The sequence below is a fragment of the Prionailurus bengalensis genome, chromosome B3 (assembly GCF_016509475.1).
Source record: "Prionailurus bengalensis isolate Pbe53 chromosome B3, Fcat_Pben_1.1_paternal_pri, whole genome shotgun sequence".
Taxonomy (NCBI): domain Eukaryota; kingdom Metazoa; phylum Chordata; class Mammalia; order Carnivora; family Felidae; genus Prionailurus; species Prionailurus bengalensis.
In genome coordinates, this window is record NC_057355.1 from 106602154 (window position 1) to 106617333 (window position 15180).

At 37.6% G+C, this 15180-nt stretch overlaps 1 pseudogene; it reads right to left on the reverse strand.

Moving 5' to 3' along the window:
• Positions 1–12989: 12989 nt before the first annotated feature.
• On the reverse strand, positions 12990–13892 carry LOC122467959 (annotated as a pseudogene).
• Positions 13893–15180: the final 1288 nt, after the last annotated feature.

Sequence of the window (15180 nt, forward strand, 5' to 3'; positions counted from 1 at the left end):
TTATGTCTTTCCCAACTTTAATGTCACAAAAACATCTTCTTAAACGTTCTTCTAAAAGTCTTAAAATTTTGGGTTTTTTTTTTACATTTAAATGGTTAATTTCTAATTAAATTATTAACCTGGATTGTGTATGCATGTGTGTGTATGTGTATGTGTAAAGTAGGATCTAGCTGAACGTATTTTTTCTCTATAAAGAGTCCATTGTTCCAGAACAATTTATTGATTAATTCATTATTTCTCATTACTTTTCGTGTTACCTCTATCGTATTCTGGGTTCTCATTTGGACATAAATTTGTTTCTGGCTTTTGATTCTATTCCCTCCTATTTAAAAAGTCCTGGAATAAACTTTCCTATTCTTGGGTTTAAATTTCAAGGTCAGATTGTCAAATTTATGATGGATTCTGCTGGGGTTTTGACTGAAATTTCTTTGAACTTGGGGAGAACTATTATGTGATGATATTGACTATTCTTAAAGACGAACTGGAATCACTTAGTATAAAGGAATCATGTAATGCAGTCTTTTACGGCTGGCTTCTTCTATTTGGCATGATTTTGTTTCGTTTTATTTTGTTGGGGGGTTGAGTTTGTTTTTTTAGTATAGTTGGCATACAATGTTACATCATTTCAGGTGTATAACAGTGACTTGAGAAGTTTATACATTATGTTCACAAGTAGCTACAGTCTGGATGCATCACTATTACAATATTATTGACTATATTTCTTATGCTGTGCATTTCATTCCTGTGACTTATTTATTCTGTAACTGTAATCCTGTATTTTCCATGCCTCTTCACCTATTTTCCCAACCTCCCACCCCCTTCCCTTTGGCAACCATAAGTTTATTCTCTGCGTTCATAGTCTGATTCTATTCTTTATTTGTTCATTTGTTTTTTGTTTTATTATATATTCCGTTTATGAGTAAAATCATACGGTATTTGTCTTTCTTAATCTAATTTATTTCACTTGGCATAATACCCTCTAGATCTGTCCATGTTGTCTCAAATAACACAAGACATCCTATTTATGGGTGTGTAGTATTCTATAATGTAGCTGATAGATGGATGGATAGATACATACATACATATATACATACATATGTACATACATACCAACCACATCTTCCTTATCCATTTGTCTATTGGTGGACACAGGTTGCTTCCATATCTTGGCTATTATTAACAATGTTGCAATAAATATAGTGATGTGTATATCTTTTCCAATTAGTGTTTTTATTTTCTCTGGGTAAACAATAGTGGAATTATTGGATCATATGGGATTTCTAATTTTAATTTTTTGAGGAACCTCCATACTGTTGACATTAGGCTACATTACTGCATTTATCAGTATGTCTTTTCTTTTTATTGCTGAGTAGTATTCTATTATATATCTATACCAAAATTTGTTAATGCATTCACAGTGATGAGCCTTGAGTTGTTTTTAGGTTTGTCTATCATAAATGAAGCTGCTACAAATATTTTTTATGTAAGTATTTGTGAGGAAACGTGTTTTTATTTTGTTTTGGTAAATGCCTAGGGAAGGAATTACTATGGAAATTACTATGTGAAATGAACTATGCGGGTGAGTATGTATGACTCTATAGGAAACTGCCAAACAGAGTGATTCTCCAGAGTGGTTATGTCATTTTACACTCCATTCAGCAAAAGTGAAAATTCAATTGCTCTACACCCCACCAAAAAAATGATGTTGTAAAGTCTCTTAGCCCATCTAATGGTATCAATGTGATTTTAATTTGCACTTCCCTAATGACTATTTATCTTGAGCATTTTTATGAGATTATTGGCCATTTTTATATCATCTCTTATGAGTGTCTGTTCAAATCTTTTGCCCTTGTTTTCATTTGTCTTGTTAATGCAGAGTTATAAGTGTTTGGTATACATTTTGGGGAAAAGCACTTTGTCAGGCATATGAATTGCCAATATTTGCTCCTAGACTGTGGATTGATTTTCATTTTCTTGGTGGTTTCTTTTGAAGAGAATTGTATATTTTTTTTATAAATTCTAGTCTATAATTTTTTCTCTTAAGGGTTGTGCTTTTTGTGTTCTATTTAAGAAGTTTTCGGCTACACTAAAGTCACAAAGATTTCCAGAAGTTTTATAGTTTGGTTTTTATATGTATCTATACGATACATTTCAAGTTATTTTTGGTGAATTGTGTGAGGTAAGCATCAAGATTAGGTGGTGGTGTTCTTAATGCGCACAACCTGTTGTATCAAAATCACTTGTTGAAAAGACTATCTGTTTTTTCATAGGTTGCCATGGCAACTTTGTCCAAAGTCGATTGACCGGGCTCCCGTAATGGGTAAGGTAGAGTAAGCACACTGCACGCTTTCTGCCCCCCTGAATGTAACTATAAAACCTAGAGAGAATATATGGATCAGGTATTTGGAGAATCTGAGAAGTAAATAGTAGCAGCAAGATATTGAAGAAGAACACCAGAATTTGAAGCACTGTACTGGCAGCGAATTAACCATTTTCCTCGCTCTGGTATCCCCCCACCCCCAGACTAACCTTAATGCACTCAAAAGTCAGAAGTGAATAGTCAGAGAGCTCTTGGAGACACCCTCTAGTTCTGGCTCAGGAGCAGGAAGGGAGCTCTTATGGCTCAGAGAACGTGTGGAAATTCTCCCATTTATTCCTTTTCTTCATTGTCTTGCACCCAAGCTGTCAGGCAATCCTAGGGTGGTGACAAAAGCAACAGTGGAAGCAACAAGGAAGCCACAAGAGGCAAAGTCCTGAGGGAAATTCTGTTCCCTGAAGTTGTAGTTTCAAGGCCAGAGCCAAATCCTTCACCTTTTCTTCCTTCTTTCTCTCTCCCCCACCGTCTGGCCCCAGATACGGTGCAATCATGAAAGTAGTAGCTGGTTTCTGGCTAGAAGACCAACAAGGGGAGCCCCCAGGAATAGGAAAGGGAGATCACAGAGAGGAAGCTGTTTGGGAAAGTAAGCCTATCAAACTGCTGAAGATCTGGACTCACCCGGACATGCACATGCCTGGATCTGATCCTAATTTGCACATCAAAGACTTTGAGCACTGAGCTAGTGGGTAGGCCTGAGTCTGGGTCTCAGACTGACCCCCGAGGGATGGACATGTGGGACAGGTCCAAATGATACTGCAGAAGCCATGGGAGGTGAACACGTTCCATAGAATGTGAGTTGGAACTCTCAGCCTGAATCTAAACAGGTGGATTGCCTGCTAACATGAAAATATCAGCATCCAACATACGATTTAAATTAGCCTCAGAGTCTCATAACATAATATTGAAAATGTAGATGATACAATCCAGAAGTACTCAGCATATGAAGAATCACAAAAATCTGGTGATATATCCTCTCAGGTTCTATTTGTCTGAAAAAGTTTTTGTTTTGCCTTTTTTAAAAAGACATTTTCATTGGATATATAATTCTAGTCCAGCACCTTAAAAGTGTTCCACAGTCTTCTGGTTTGCATTGCTTATGATAGTTTGGATAAAATCTACTTCTGTATCTTTAAGTTTATTAATCTTTTCTTCTGAAAATCTCATCTAGTGAAATATTCTTTTTTTGGATATTGTATTTTTCATTTCTAGAAATTTCATTTGGTTACTTCTTACATGTTCCATTTCTCTCCTCATTACGTTAATGATTCCTTACATCTTTGGGCATATTTATATTAGCCCGTTTAAGTTCCTTGTCTACAAACTCCATCAGTTTAATGGAATTACTATTTATGGGTTGGTTTCTCTTAAGTAGTTTTTCTTTTGGTAATGGGTTGCATTTTCCTGCTTCTTTGTATGTCCATTGATTTTTAGAAATCAGATGATAGATATTGCAAATTGTTTTGAGATGCTTTGTTTTATTATATTCCTTTAAATTCCTTAGCGTTCTGTGACAGGCAATTAAATAAGTTACTTACACATTACTTTAATCCTTTCAAGATTTGTCTTAAGGTCCTTTTAGGCTTAAAGTAGCCCTTTCTCAGGAGCAAATTGTGCTGCACTCCTTAGTCCCAGCCTTTTTGGGTTCTCTACTGAATGCCCTGAACACACAACGAAGCCTTGTTCACCCCAGCTGAGAAAACTCAAACAGTTCCTAACCTAGTGTGAACTCTAGGAATATTCCAGTTTACAGGCCACAGTAATTGGTTTTTTCCAATACGTTAGTTAACTGTTGCTTCAGAACAACAGTAACACAAACTTAAAACATATTTATTATCTGTTTCTGTAAGTCAGGAGTCTCAGCACAGCTTAAAGGAGTCCTTTGCAAGACTACAGTCAAGGTGTCAGACAGGGGTGTGGTCTCATCCAATGCTCAACTGGGGACAAACCTGTTTGCAAACTCATGTAGCTTTTAGCTACATTTAGTTCCTTCAGCTGTCAGACCAAGGATCCCAGTTTCACAGTGGCTGTCTGCCAAGACTATCTCCAGGTCCCTGCCCATGGCAGTTCACAACATGGCACCTTCCTTCTTCAAGGCCAGCAAGGTAGAGAGAGACTAGCAGAAGCAACACACAATCTCATTTGATCTTAATCACATAATTGGGATCATGGATGTCCTACCACTTTTGATATATTATGTGTCACTAGAAATAAATCACAGGTCCTACCCACTGTCAAAGGGAAGGGATCACTCAGAGCATGAACACTAGACCATGGGGGCCACTTTGAGAGTCTGTCTGCCACGCTCAGAAAATTGTTTTTGACCAGCCTTACAAAGTTGCATCTGTTTCATGTGCAGAATGTTTTTCAGCCAGCCAAAGATTCAGTGTAGATATCTAGAACTCATTCTCTGTGTAGCTTCCTCCACTGTGAAACTCTGCCCACAAACTGTAGCCACCTCAGCTTTACGGAAATCCAGTCTCTGTCTCCTCAACTCAGCAACATCGTCATGCTCTTTGGGGATCCCCCTCTCTATGTCCCATTCTAGAAATTACTTCCAAACCATGTGGACAGTTGTGCTCATTTCATTTGCTTCCCTTCTCTTAATGCTTACAGTCTGTCTCTTGGGGTATTGTACCTCTGGTTACCATCACCCTGTTCTCATCTAACATGTCATCGCAGAATGTTCTTGTTCAGTCTCATTTTTAAAACTCCCATATGTATTATTATACATTTAGTTTCTGTTTTGACTTGCTCACATTTTATTGGTTTCTTTATTAATTCTTTCTTCATCTCAGGGGTTCTTTCAGGGATAATTTTCCTAGTGAAATATATCTTTTTGTTGTTGTATGAATATTAAATGTCATTGTATTTATTTTTTTAATTTATTTACCTAAATTCAAGTTAGTTAACATACAGTGTAGTATTGGTTTCAGGAGTAGAACCCAGTGATTCATCCCTTACATATGACACCCAGTGTTCATTCCAACAAGTGCCCTCCTTAATGCCAATACCCATTTTGTCCATCCCCCCCCCCCCACCACGGACAACCCCTCCATCAACCCTCAGTTTGTTGTCTGTATTTAAGAGTCTCTTAAGGTTTGCCTCCCTCTCTGTTTTTATCTTATTTTTCCTTCCCTTCCCCTATGGTCATCTGTTGTGTTTCTTAAATTCCACACATGAATGAAATCATATCATGTTTTGTCTTTCTCTGCCTGATTTATTTTGCCCAGCATAATACACTCTAGTTCCATCCACATTGTTGCAAGTGGTAAGATTTCATTCTTTTTGATTCCTGAGTAGTATTCCATGGCATATATATGTATATGTATATACATATACATATACATACATATATATTCCATGGCATATATATGTATACATATATATACATATATATATGCCACATCTTCTTTATTCATTCATCATTTGATGGACATTTGGGTTCTTTCCATAATTTGGCTATTGTTGATAGCACTGCTATAAACATTGGTGTACATGTGCCCTTCAAATCAGCATTTTTGTATCCTTTAGATAAATACCTAGTAGGTCACCCAATTGCTGGGTTGTAGGGTAGTTATATTTTTAATTTTTTGAGGAACCTCCACACTGTTTTCCAGAGTGGCTGCACCAGTTTGCATTCCCACCTACAATACTACAGGGTTCCTCTTTCTCCATATCCTTGCCAGCATCTGTTGTTTCCTGAGTTGTTAATTTTAGCCATTCTGACAGGCGTGATGTTGTATCTCATTGTAGTTTTGATTTGTATTCCCCTGATGATGAGTGATGTTGACCATCTTGTCATGTGTCTGTTAGCCACCTGGATGTCTTCGTTGGAAAGTGCTTTATTCATGTCTTCTGCCCATTTCTTTACCGGATTCTTTGTTTTTTGGGTGTTGAGTTTGATAAGTTCTTTATAGATTTTGGATATTAAACCCCCCCCTTTTTTTCTTGCTCGTATCTTCTCCGATTCTGCCATTTGCCTTTTGGTTTCCTTGATTGTTTCCCTTGTGCAGAAGCTTATCTTGATGAGGTCTCAGTAGTTCATTTTTGCTTTTATTTCCCTCACCTCTGGAGACATGTCTAGTTAGAAGTTGCTGTGGCCAAGTTCAAAGAGGTTGCTGCTTGTTGTCTCCTGGATTTTGATGGTTTCCTATCTCACATTTAGGTCTTTCATCCATTTTGAATTTATTTTGTGTATGGTATAAGAAACTGGTCCAGTTTAATTCTTCTATGAAATACCTCTTTAATATATTTCTCTGGTGAGAGTCTGCTAGTGAAAGCACTCTTTTTTTATTCGTTTTGTTTTGGCCTAAGTGTGTATTCATCTCATCTTCTTTCTTGAAATGTATTTTAGCAGAGTATGCAATACTAGGTTGACAATTGTTTTCTTTCAGAACATGGGAGGCTAAATTATTTCACTATTTTGTAGCTTCCTTCAGCTGCTTTTAAGGCATTTTCTGTCGATCTAATTGCCTATACTATTGTAAGTAATTTATCTTTTCTCTCTGGCATCAGAAACTACTTTCTCTGATTCTATGAGCTTCTTTTGATCCCTGCTCTTTTTCAGTTTTAATTTAACAGTCTAGATGTAGCTTTTGTTTTTATTTTGCTTGGGGTTTGCCTCCTGAATCTTCATAGTTGTTTCTCTTACCAATTCTGGGAAATTCATTAATTTTTTTTAAATGACCAATATTATTGACCTATTATTTCACTCCTCTGTCTTCTCTTAACTCCTATTTTACATTCTCTGCTATTTTGTCTTTTTTGCTGTATTTTGAGTAATACAATAAGACATATCTTTCCTTATTTTCTTTTTGACTCCATATTTTTTTTCTAATGTTTTGAATTTTTAATTTTGAGAATTATATTTTTCCTTTCTGGAAGTTCTATTTTATCCTCTTTAAATTTGTTTGTTTCTTGATAATCTTGTATTCCTACCTGTCTCTATTTTTTTTGTCTCATTAAACAAATTAAACATATTTTGTACTTTGTATCCAACCACTACAATATTTGAAATTTTAGGATTTTAATTTTGCTATTAGATTTATCTGTGAGTCCCATAATGGCATTCTTACCTTGCTTTTAGAGGTATTTGAAATAGAATACCTCCAATATTTCACTATTAAACATGAAACTGCTGGGGTTTGTTATAGTTACTTGTTTTATCAAATTTAAACATTCTGTTCCTATTTCTAAGTTTCTAACCCTAAAACTATTTCATCTATTTTTGTACTAATTAAAATAATTAGTATATGCTTTCATCTTTATTATTATATTATTATATATATTTATATTAAATTTATTATGTTTTTAGTGATTTCCTATTCAATGTTAGTACATGCTTTTAGTCATAATGTATTCTTTTATAACTCTCCTAGATTTTATTTAATAATATTTTATTTAGATTTGGACTTCTACGTTTATAGGCAGTTTATATTGTCCTTCCTTTATTCCTTTTCTCCCTCCTTCCTTTATACCTCTGCTATCCATGTCTAGTTTTGATATATTAGTACCAGATTTATTCTGACATTTCATAAGGAATCAGGAAGCACAGAAAAAAAATCTTTGAATTATTCTCCTCATTGTATCACTTTCCACTTTCTCCCTGACTCTGTATTTGCAGTTTCTCAGGAGCGTTTAGAGAATTAAGGCACTGACCTCTTGAACAGGTCACTACTATTACTCTTTATTTTATTTATTTATTTATTTATTTATTTATTTATTTGAGGGAGAGATTGTGTACATGCACAAGGACACATGAGCAGGGGAGGGGCAAGAGGAGAGGGACAGAGCAAAACCCCAGCAGGCTCCATGCCAGGCGCAGAGCCTGATGCAGGGCTATCTCTATCTCACGCACCATGAGATCATGACCTGAGCCAAAGTCGGACACTTAATCAACTGAGCCACCCAGGCGCCCCATGCTAGCACATATATCTGTCCTGAAAGGTGTTACTGAAACTCGGCTAGATCAAAAATCAAAAATTAAGCTATAGTCATCTAGACGTGAGTCTACTCTGGCCAGAATTGTTTTAGTCTTTAAATTCTGTGGTAACATCAGCATTATCCTTATGTAAAACAGGCAACAATACATTAAAAGATTGCAACCAAACAAACAACAACAACAAAAAAAGATTCCAACTGTGCAATCTTAATTGTTACAGGAAAAGGAAAAAAGTCTGATTACTTATAAGACTAACTTGTATTGATTTTCTAATGGAAGAAAAATAACCATATAACTTAACTTTCTTGAAAAGAAATATCTAGGTAGCCTAAAAAAGTACATTCTTTTTTATTGTTGTTTTGTTTTAAAGTTTATTTATTTTGGGGCGCCTGGGTGGCTCTGTTGGTTAAGCGTCCGACTTCAACTCAGGTCAGGATCTCACGGTCTGTGAGTTCGAGCCCTGCGTCAGGCTCTGGGCTGGTGGCTCAGAGCCTGGAGCCTGCTTCCGATTCTGTGTCTCCCTCTCTCTCTGCCCCTCCCCCGTTCATGCTCTGTCTCTGTCTCAAAAATAAATAAACGTTAAAAAAATTTTTTTAAAAATTTATTTATTTTAAGAGAGAGGGAGGGAGGGGCAGAGAAGAGGGAGAGAGAGAATCTGAAGCAGGCTGCACATGGTCAGCACCAAGCTCAATACAGGGCTGAAACTCACAAACTATGAGGTCATGACCTGAGCCGCAATCAAGAGTTGGACGCTTAACCAACCGGGACACCCCATTGTTACTGTTTTAGATTTAGATTTGGCCAAGGTTCTTTCACCAACAAAATTCTATGTATTTTAAACTTTCCAGAAATTTCTGTCTCTTTCATGAACTCCTTTCTTTTCTCCAGTGATGTGATAAAATCACTGTGCTCTTATATTATTTTTCTTTTATTTCTCATGATCGCAGTTTGCTTAAATTGGAAGTCTCTCTGTAGCTATCTATGACCCAGATTTGCTAATTACTTTAAAATAATTGAACTTTATTAACATTTTAATCCTCATGCTAAATTTATATACACACTCTCACCAGTTTCCTCCAAAAATATTGTTATAGTCCTATCTAATCCATATACAACTTCTTAAAGTTATGACACCCCGAAAACAAATACGGTTCTTCATCACAAATGATCATCCTAAGCATTTCTATTTCACCTGAGCCTAAGGAAAATTTCTAACTTGACCCAGTTAAATATGGGTTTGTTTTTAACCCAACTAAATGAAACTAATTTTCTTTAGTGTTCTTCTCGAAGAAACATAAATTACACAACCCCCAACTTTGGTTTTTGTTTTTTCTCTTAATTTGCAGATGATGACTTCTCTCATCTTATCAGGAATACCTCCCTTAGGAAATAAGACTAGTGCCTCCTTTTGGATGTTTAGAAACTCTTTAATGACTTCTTTAATCATCATATCTACAACTGGTAGATATTGTGCTTTTTTTTCTAAGGATGTAAATATTTGATAAATGTTTTGCATAAGGAACTGCCTGCATACTGTCCATATCTTTATATGTTTGGCATCTTAGATTTAATGAAATAAAGTAGTCAGTTTAAGGGGCAGGTACCCTTCCAGAACTAGGTCTACTAAGATAAAAAAGGGAAGCTGGCAATATTCATGGCTGTCTGTGAAAAGGACATTTTTTCTTCTTTCCTACACTTGGGTCTCTTAAAATTTTGGCCTAAAAGTATGGTATCTGAACCAGAAAGTGTGGGGAGTAAAAAAGTTGTCCCCCACCCCCACCCCATCTCAACAAAAAAATGTTTCAAAGCTAGAAAAATGTGCCCAAATAAGTCAATTGGGACTTCATTCTCTTCTCGCACTCCCCCAAAAGGTGCATCATCAACTCGTGGGCAAAAAAGGACCCATGAATGAGGTTCAAAAATTTTTTTCTTACAATAAGGAGCTCCCCAAAGGGGTAGGTTGTAGCTGCAGAACAGGGTGCAAATGCTATTACAGAGGATGATAAAAAAAGAAACCAGAGGGGCACCTGGGTGAGTTGGTTGAGGGTCTGACTTGATTTTTGGCTCAGGTCACGACCTCACTGTGTATGAGTTCGAGCCTCAAGTCAGGATCTGAACTGATAGCTCTGAGCCTGCTTGGGATTCTCTCTCTCTTTCTCTCTCCATCCCTCCCCACCTCAAAATAAATAAACATTAAAAAAAAAAAACTAGAATATGGAATGATTACGAGGGGAAGGAAAGAGGGAGAAAAGATAATAGGGAAGGTAAACTCCTTATTACAATATCAGGAATCAAGAATTTATAAAGAATATTTAAACAGTGTTGTTTTTTTTTTAAGTTTATTTACTTTGAGAAAGAGAGAGAGCACGAGTTAGGGAGGGACAGAGAGAGAGAGGGAGAGAGAGAGCATCCCAAGCAGGCTCTGGGCTGCAGCACAGAGCTGGACCTGGGGCTCCAACTCACAAACCATGAGATCCTGACTTGAGCTGAAACCAACAGTTGGACGCTTAAGTGACTGAGCCACCCAGACACCCCTAAACAGGGGTATTTTTTTTTAAGTACAAAGGCAAACATAGAAGAATGAGAACTGGTAATATAAATATCAAACTTGGAGAGATGGAAGAAGATGGTTATAGGGGTTGAATCCCTTTCAGTTACAAAATACCTAAAATTGATAAATCAACAAAGGGAGGTATGACCACAAACATTAGTTTAATCCAACAGAGTAGCTCTGAAGCAGGGATTGCACCACAGATAATTTATTACTAAATTACACCACAAAATTTTTTTTAATGTTTATTTATTTTTGAGACAGAGAGGGAGAGAGAGCACGTGTGCAAGCAGGGGAGGGGCAGAGATGGGGGACAGAGGATCTGAAGCAGAATCTGCACTGACAGCAGAGAGCCTGATGCAGGGCTCGAACTCACGAACCATGAGATCATGATCTGAACTGAAGCCTGATGCTTAACCAACTGAGCCACCCGGGGGCCCCCACAAGATGTGTTTTTATAACCCTCTGTCAGTCAGCTGTTGGTACTCATGCCTCCCAAGGTGAGGTGTGGGCAGACCTCCCAGGTGCAGCATTTCCACTGGGCTAGGGACACTTACTTCTCGAGAGAAGGACACACTGCCTTCGCGGTTGATACTTATGGCACCTGGGAATGAGAGTATACCAAAAGCTTCAAAGGAATCTGGGTGAAGGCCCGAGCTCATAAACTGGCATGCATTTTAAAAATTAGTTATTAAATAAAGCAAATGCTCTTCACTTTCTGGTTTGCTTGCAAAAGTAGAATGTGCTACATGCAAAACTTGGATACATAGAAAACCACAAGTTTTAAACAATTAAGCATAATCTCACAGCTCCCCATACCTGAACTGTCAACCTTTTGTCTCAGAAAGTTCTTCATATATAAATGACAATAGTCAGTTTTAGATGGCTTTCTCAGAGCAATATGTCATCTGTATCTTTCTAGTCATATATATTTCATTATGATCCTTAAAGATCTCACAATATTTCATTGCATTGATATACCATATTGTACATGATCAGGTTCCTTTATTGCTGAACAGGTATACTGATTCCAATTTTTTTTTTAATTTGTAACGCTGACACTGTGAAAAATCTTTTTCGTTTTCGTTCACATTTCTTGATTATTTTCTTAGAGTGAAATATGAATTCTCATGGTTTTTTTTTTATTTGTTTTGTTTTGTTTTTAAATATGTGCTGTGTGTGCTAGGCTTCTTAGAGTACCAACGACTAAAGATTTGTTCTCAAAGCCCAGTGTCAAATGTGCAAATTATACCAAGTTACCATATTTTGAGGGGGATCGCATTTATCCTTTTTTCTTTTATCAGGTCATGGAACAATATTTCCTAGAACTGCTGGTGGACAGATGTTCCGTGTTGTCTTTGCTGCAATTGGAATCCCTCTAACTATCATATTCTTTAAACATCTTGGTAAATTAATTTCTCTGCCATTTGAAAACCTTGGAAACTACCTTAAATATAAGGGAATAAATGAGGTAAGTTTTCTCTCTCTCTTCACACAATCACATACACACACACATATCTGGGAGAGAAATTTTGTTTATAGATTCACAACCTTAGATTGACCAGGCACATGACATTTTATATTTACTGGATTCATGTTGAATGAAATTTGTAGGAGTCGAAAAAGCAAAGCACTCTGTGTTATGAAACAGAAGAGAAAATCCAGCATTCAAGAGACCATCTGTTTCCTCTTAGGTGATTTGCCTCCAATTATTTAATTTATAAGATGAGCAGTGGTGAATTGGTATGACCTAAATGTTCGCAAAGTCATTTAGCCAGCTCCTTTATTTTACAGAAGAGGAAAACATTTTATAAAGGCTGAATGACTTACCCAAGATTACCCAAAGAATTAGAGGTCGTGCAGACCTGAGAGGTGCAAAACTTTGTTTACGTATCAGGTTGAAACATGTGTGGTCACCTTAGTAATTAGCACAGGTTTTACTCTTTTTAAAAAATTAGAAACACAGTTCTTTGTTTAAAAATTGAATAATTTATTACCAAATTGCTAAGTTGTACACATTCTTCAAGAAGCTACAGTTAACCCTTGAACAACATGTGTTTGAACTGCATGGGTCCACTTAAATACTTTTTTTTTTATTTGCTAGGGTTTTTTTTTTTTTTCCTTACTATGAAAGCTTTATTGTTTCCATTTGGTCCACAGCTTAGGAGAGGGCTCTAGGGTATTTAAAGAGCCCTATCGTGGCTGAGATCATCAGACATAAACCATGATGCCAGGAGGATGCCAGAGGGGCCCCTGAAGGGCTGCTGGGTTCTGGAGGCTCCCAGTCACATGAAAGAGTGAGCCTTTCTGAGAGATCCTCTTCCAGCCCTGAGGACTGGCCAGCCTGCGGACTTTAGTCAGATGGTCCCTGTTTTCTTGATGCAGCTCACCTCCTCATCCAGGAAGTGGTTTTCCACAGAGTCACAGGGATGGGAGCCTGCCAGCGCAGAGCCCAGGGCATAAATATCCAGAAGGGCTTGTCTCGGGCGCGTCTCCAGGACCTTGGCAGTTTCCGTGGCATTGGGGGTTTTACCCCCTTATCCTGGGCTGGCTTCTGCCTCCTGGGACAGGCTGCCGTGCTGGTTTTGCATCAAGAGAGGCTTGGTGACCTAGTGTTTCTCCTCAGCCAGCTCACAGAAGAAGTGGCCCACACCCTCCAGAGCCACATGGTGGAATTTGAAACCGCAGCCCAGAGAGAGAGGTGTAGGAGGCCGGCAGATGCGTGTTGACCAGGTAGCTGATGGTGGCCTCCACCTGAGTGGAATAATTCTGATGGATCTGGGGGCTCATGGTTGATCAGCAATAAGAAGCTAAGCTCAGAAAACAGTGTTGGCTGGTCCCACAGACAGAGGGTAGCTCAGACAATTCTGAATATTGTGACTGCAAAAGAGGTTGGAGGGTTGTGGGAGGCTGGAGGAGGGGCATCCCTGGGCCTGTTCTGCCCAAATACTGTTGAAGCAAGAGACAGATCTGGGGGACCGCTGGGTGCACTGCCTATAGGAAGATTGTTTTCAGTATCGTGCTGTAAATATATTTTCTCTTCCCTATGCTTTTTTTAAAATAACATGTTCTTTTCTCTAAATACTTTATTGTAAGAATACAGTTTACAATGCATATAACATACAAAATATGTGTTAGTTGACTGTTATCAGTAAGGCCTCTGGTCAACAGTAGGCTATTAGTGGTTAAGTTTGGGGTGAGTCCAAAGTTATATGGGTTTCCCACTATATGTGGTCAATACCTCTAGCCCCCACCTTGTTCAAGGGTCAGCTGTATTTTATTTTCTATAAAGGAACATAAAGATGATCCTGTTCAGAATGCCCACAGGGAGTAGGTAGGCAAGATGAGAATCCCATTAATTGATATAATCAGAGTCCTTACTCTGGGGGCAGAGAGGCTTCAGAATGTGGGGTGTCACTTTCTTTGTTTTTTCTTGTGTTATTTTTGGAAGTCTATTGTTACTATAAAATCTGCACAGTTAATTAGAGTTTAGACCAGTGGTCCCAAGCTTGGTTGTACAATATAATCACCTTTGAGCTTTAAGAAATCCTGATACCTAGGCTCCACTCTGGGCCAATTTGATCTGAATCTTTGAAGGTGGAAACTCAATGGTTTTTATTTTATTTATTTTACTTTATTTTATCTTATTTATTTAATTAATTGTTCTTTCATGTTTATTCATTTTTTTGTTAATGTAGCATTTATTAGAATTAGATTTGACTGCATTATCCTTTCATGTTATTATTATTTTTTAATATATGAAATTTATTATCAAATTGGTTTCCATACAACACCCAGTGCTCATCCCAAAAGGTGCCCTCCTCAATACCCATCACCCACCCTTCCCTCCCTCCCACCCCCATCAACCCTCAGTTTGTTCTCAGTTTTTAACAGTCTCTTATGCTTTGGCTCTCTCCCACTCTAACCTCTTTTTTTTTTTCCTTCCCCTCCCCCATGGGTTTCTGTTAAGTTTCTCAGGATCCACATAAGAGTGAAACCATATGGTATCTGTCTTTCTCTGTATGGCTTATTTCACTTAGCATCACACTCTCCAGTTCCATCCATGTTGCTACAAAGGGCCATATTTCATTCTTTCTTGTTGCCCTGTAGTACTCCATTGTGTATATAAACCACAATTTCTTTATCCATTCATCAGTTGATGGATATTTAGGCTCTTTTCATAATTTGGCTATTGTTGAGAGTGCTGCTATAAACATTGGGGTACAAGTGCCCCTATGCATCAGTACTCCTGTATCTCTTGGGTAAATTCCTAGCAGTGCTACTGCTGGGTCATAGGGTATGTCTATTTTT